The sequence below is a fragment of the Hypanus sabinus genome, chromosome 10 (assembly GCF_030144855.1).
Source record: "Hypanus sabinus isolate sHypSab1 chromosome 10, sHypSab1.hap1, whole genome shotgun sequence".
In the NCBI taxonomy this organism is placed as follows: domain Eukaryota; kingdom Metazoa; phylum Chordata; class Chondrichthyes; order Myliobatiformes; family Dasyatidae; genus Hypanus; species Hypanus sabinus.
The window spans coordinates 145,058,193-145,064,167 of NC_082715.1; the positions used below are offsets into that span (position 1 = coordinate 145,058,193).

Genomic DNA, 5,975 nt, shown 5'->3' on the forward strand with positions numbered 1-5,975 from the left:
ACATGTAACACGGGAAAGCGTTTAACCGAACAGTATAACACGATATTGTGTGGATTATACTGATGATACTTTCCACTTCAGAGACGAGGGTGCAGCATAGCAGAAACATGAGGATGAATCTCCGAGTTATATTTGGTAAGTAACAAGTGGATACGCCTCAGAGACTCTACTGAAATTCCTTCTCAGCTTTCCTTATAACATTTCTGTATTCTCGCAATAATCAATTCGTTGTAAACTAGTCTTTCTGTTCGCCTGTTGTCCATTAATCGCTTCGTATTTCTGGTCAGATACAGCAATTCTCCCCTGAGCTATTCCCGCCCATGGCAACCTCAAGCCCACAGTACTTCAGTCGCTTCTTCCCATTTTGTTACACTGTTGGTTCATGCGTCCTCTATGCATTTGTATGTGGGGGGGGGGTGTAGTTTAGGGCTGTGTGGAAATGAGCAAATGTCAGTGACAGTGAACCTGTGAATCGGTCATAAGTTGGTAAATTTTCAAATTGCTTAACTGTTGTGTCATGTACCTAGGTGCAGAGAACAAACTGTTTTGCAGGTCATTCATGCAGATCAGTTCATCAGTGCATTGAGATAGCACAAGCGAGCAGAATAAAGTGTTACAGTTACAGAGAAAGTGCAGTACAGGTAGGCAGTAAGGTGTAAGGGCATAACGACGTAGATTGTCAGGCCAAGAGTCTATCTGATCACAGTAGGGAAACATTCAGTGATCACATAACACCAAGACAGACGCTGTATTTGAGCCTGGTGGTATGTGCCTTTAAGGGCTTTGGATCTTCTGCCTGATCGGATGGGGGAGGAGAGAGAATGTCCGTGATGGTTGACGTCTTTGCCTATATTGACTGCGTTGCCGAGGCAGCGACAGTGTATACAGAATCCATGGAGGGGAGTTGGCTTCCGTGATTTCAATTATCAGCAGAGCAGACACCATACCCAGCCGTGATGCATCCAGACACAATTCATCGATAAAAATTGTTGAGAGTCAAAGAGAGAGCGCCAGTGAGCGCTCTTTGCCGTGACATCTACGTGGTTGGACCAGGATAGGTTGTTGGTGACGTCCACTCCACTGAACTTGAAATTGTCAACGCTCCCAATCTCAGTCTCCGTCCGTGTCAGCGACTCCGGGTAGAACCGTGAAAATCACTTGTACCATGTCAGGGGGCAGCATCGACAGCTACTGCACGAGCTGGTTCATGCAGAAACCCGGCGGCGCCCCTGCTTTTGTGTTGCATGGAAGCTCCACAACAGGATCGTGAATTCCAGATCGATTCACTGGTGACGTAGACTTATCGTGCAACCAAATACATTTATCACCAACGTGCAATGGGAGGACGCCTTCGATTATTACTGTGGTGATGGGGATGTTAGCACGGACATATTCACCTTTCGGAGAGGAACCAAACTGAATTTCAACTGTAAGTAAATATTTGTTGCGGTCTAATCACCTTTTGATTTTGTTTGTTTTTTTATTCGTTTGAACCTTGGAATAATATTATCAATCCTGATGCTTCGACCCGGCTTACAGGACGCTTCTCATTGTAACTTTACAATATGGCAGGCAGAAATCTAGCGCGTATGCATCCTGTTTGTTTGGTAGGGTTACTAAATTTAGCTGAAAACTATCTTCAAAACAACTTCAGTTCATTGCCATAACATTTTTAAAATAGCTTCGTGAATAGTTGCTTCGTGCTGTTAGCAAGTGTTTCTTAAAAGTTTCCCAGGGAACAGATGCATTAAAATATATTCCCAACAGTTAGGACTTACACTAGACAACCGAAGTGAGGTCGTGTTTAGTTAAAGGATCTGAATGCCAAACGTCGGGAATATATTTTGTTATTTTAAAAATATATAAATTGCTGCTAATTTTACTTTACTTTGTGTGCATTATGTTGTGCACCTTGGTCTCCTAAAACGTTGTTACGTTTGACCGTATCCATGTATTCAGTTGACGGACAATAAAATTTGTCCTGAACCGGAAGCTTAATATGGACAAGAGCCGAGCTCTGCATGTTGCCGAATTGCAATAGGGAACTTCTATTTCCTTCAGGCGGTAAAACAGAGGAACAGAATTAGGGAATACGACCCCACGAGTCTGCTCCATCGTTTGATCGTCGCTGGCATATTTTCTCCCAAGCTCATTCTCCTGACTTCTCCCCATAACCTTTGATGCCGTTTGCTAATCAAGAGACTATAAAACTCCGTTTTATATATACCCAAAGACTTGGTATATCCACAGCTTCCTGTCTATCTACAGATTCACCACTTTACGGATGAATCAAATCCTCCCTATCTCTGTTCTAAAGGGCTGTCCGTATATTCAAAGGATTTTCTTTCGGGTCTGGCCTCTCGGAATGTAGGGAGCATCCTCCCACTTGCACTCAATCTAGCTCTTTCCGTATTCGATAGGGATCTAAGGGGGGGGGAGTTAATTTTTCACTATTCTAATATTCTCTTCATTTTATGTAATTCTCTTTTTAAATAAATAAATAAATAAATAGATAGATAGATAGATAGATAGATAGATAGATAAATAAATAGATAGATAGATAGATAAATACATAGATAGATAGATAGATAGATAGATAGATAGATAGATAGATAGATAGATAGATAGATAGATAGATAGATAGATAGATAGATAGATAGATAGATAGATAGATAGATAGATAGATAGATATATAGATAGATAGATAGATAGATAGATAGATAGATAGATAGATAGATAGATAGATAGATAGATAGATAGATAGATAAATAGAAGTTTTCGGTAGGCTAATGAGACTTCATCCTCTACCTCTACGCACCCCCCCCCCCCGCCCCAATCATTCTTCTGAAATCCAGCGTGCACAAGCCCAGAGCCATCAAATGCTCCGTATACTTTAACTCTTTCATTGTCGGCATCTTTCCTGTAAGCCTGCTTTTGTCAGCACATCCTTCCTTTGATATGTAGTCCAGAACTGCTCACTATACTCTAGATCTGCTATGGCTATTGCCTTTTAAAACCTTAGCATTACATCCTTTCTTTTATATTCTACTCATCTCGAAATGAATACTAACTTTGCTTTTGCCTGCAAGTTAACATTTTGGGAATCCTGCAGGATGACTTCCGAGTCTCCTTGCACCTCCGATTTCTGAATTCGGTCTCCGTTTAGGAGAAGACTGTACCTTTATTCCTTCTACCATAGACCACGGCAGTTCAATTTGCTACACTGTACTCCTGTCACTTCTTTGCCCATTCATCTGATCCGTCAGGATCATTCTGCGGACTCCTACTGCCTCAACACTGCCTACTCCTCCACCTGTCTTTGCATCATCCGCAAACGTGTCCACAAATCCGTAAATCCCGTCGTTCAGATCATTAACTTCCAGCCTGAAACGTAGCAGACTCAACACCGATCCTTGCAGAACACCACTAGTTACCGGTAGCCAACCAGAACAGATTATCCTCATGCTTTTCTCCTGCCGGTCAGCAAATGCTCCGTCTATGCCTGTGATAGCTTATGCTCTTCTCGTGTTAAGCAGCCTGATGTGTCACACTTTGTCAATGGTCTTCTGAAAATCCAAGTCAATAACATCCGCTGATTCGTATTTGTATATCCTGCCTGGTATTTTCTCAAGGAATCTCAGCAGATTTAATAACTAAATTTCCCCTTAAGGGAACCATGCTGATCACGGCTTATTTTATCGGATGCCACCAAGTACCTAGAAATTTCCTCCTTACTAATGGATTCTAGCAATCTCAATGTGTTTAAATTTCGATTAAACATCGATATGTTTACTAAGAAACTGATTGACGTCAGACTAACTGTCCCATAAGTTCCTGCACTTTGCGTCCCTCTCTTCTGAGAGTGTGGAGTAATATTTGTGATTTTCTTGTCCAGCGGACCCATTGGCCTATTCTTGAAAGATCGTTACTAAGCCTCTCTAATCTATCCAGTTACCGCCTTCAGAATTCTGGAGTGTAGTCTATCTAGTTTGTCGACTTATCTAACTTCAGATCTTTCAGCCTCCCAAGCTCCTTCTCCCTCGTCATAGCAACTACTATCACTTAGGTGTAATTTCCCTTAATGCCTAATTTCGAGTTTTGTTTTCTCAACTAGATCTTTTCACGTGACTTGCGCTCCTCTTGTTCTATACCTATTAACCGGAAGTAATCAAGATTCTGGTGCTCCGTTCTAACTTCTACCCAATTTGCCTTCAGCAAGACGCCACCCCAGAGCCCACCTCGGCCTCACCAGTGTGTTTGAACTTCTGCGCCGTCTCCGTATAAATGTCTCAGCTTTGATAACAAATTATCACTCAGCCCACCTGTTTGGTTTACATTTCAAACTCTCCAAACCCGCAGGCCACTGGGTATCTAATTTTTGGATACCTGCTCATTACTGTAGTAAGTGATTTTTCCTTGAATAACAACTCTGAGGTCTGAAACACTGGAAAATCGCTCCTTAGCATTTCTGACTTTCCGCCGCGTTTTCCTCCGAGATACTACCGTAAAACGATTTCTTTGTAAATTTTGTTCTGTAATCTTGATATCTTGTTGTGTGAATGGGTTCAACTTTTCAAATCATTGAAAAAAAATCATTATGAATACATTGACTCAGATGTCCACATCTTCTGGATTTCATAGAACTCTGAGAGTTGTTAACGGGTTTTCCTTCAGTGTGTATCACCCCGGTCCAAACAACCCTTTCGGAATTAATTGTGAGACTAAAAACTAAAAAATCCAAGTAGAAAACTTTCACTGGTATTATTTATTCCCATTACAATATTTCCATGATTTTTAGCCAATCACATTCCCTCCTTTACTGCGGCGAATCGCGGCATCTCCGAGGAGAGACAAAGGCACAGCATGTCAATCAAATCCACCGCCATCTCTCTTGCTTTTTACGTGAATAGCTGCGACGACATTTCGGAGTTTTGCCACGCGCTTTGCCGTATCTCTTTCGGGGTTTCTTATTGGTTCTATAATTAAAGTCTTTACGATTTTACACCATGGACCATGGCAATAATCTGTCACGATGTTAACTATATATAGTTACATCAGATTGGATCGGTGTACCATGGGATATATAAAGTATATCTTACGTATATTAGAGAGTATTTCACGAATAGAGGTTTCTGTCAGCGAAGCCTCTCCAGTCGGATTTTCTTTTGCCATTCCATCGAAATTTGTTATTTTATTGCTTTGAATTTTGCTATTATGAAAAACCCTCTTTTTTTCTTTACTTTGTAGCCATTTCTAGTGTTCATGATATATATTGCCTTTGATGCGTTTGTGGAAGATCAAAACACATTAATGAGATTCAGTTGTGCCCGGGTTCTCATGCGTTCTGACCTTTATGGTTGACAAATCGTTGAAAAAAGACAAAGTTTGATTCTAATTTATATCAATTACTAACTCATTTCACTGCACTTCTTTCTATTTACAGATCCGCGAAAACCCGCCGTATCCGTCCACCGACCGTCTGCGGAAGAAATTCTGGGAGAGGGCACCACCACACTGGCGTGTTTAGTGAGCGGGTTTAATCTGGCCGCTGTGAATATCGAGTGGACTGGGGACGGCAGTGCGAGAAGGAATGGCGTTGAGACCAGCCGGATCCAGCAGGACGCCGAAAACACGTTCAGTGCGAGCAGTTACCTGACTCTGCCAGCCTCAGACTGGATCTCACACGAGCGTTACTCCTGCGTGGATAAACATGAGACTCAGGCAACCCCATATCAAACAAAAATCGAGTGATCCAGCTGTCTGTAATACAACATGTTTAGAGGCTGTTTCTTTAAAATAAAACAAACGAACTTCAGCTACAGATGTTAAATTTTCGATTGTCGCTGACACATTTTTCAACCGGGAGAAAACAGGCATTGCGTCCTGGTGGATGTTCTTAAACAGCATTCGTTCTGAAATTCATATCGTCCATGTAATTTTATCCCGAAGTAATTAAAATCTATGCGATCTCCTGT

General features: G+C 41.6%; 1 pseudogene; it reads left to right on the forward strand.

The window, feature by feature from the left end:
• The first annotated feature begins 320 nt into the window (after positions 1–320).
• On the forward strand, positions 321–5,766 carry LOC132401369 (immunoglobulin lambda-1 light chain-like; annotated as a pseudogene).
• Positions 5,767–5,975: the final 209 nt, after the last annotated feature.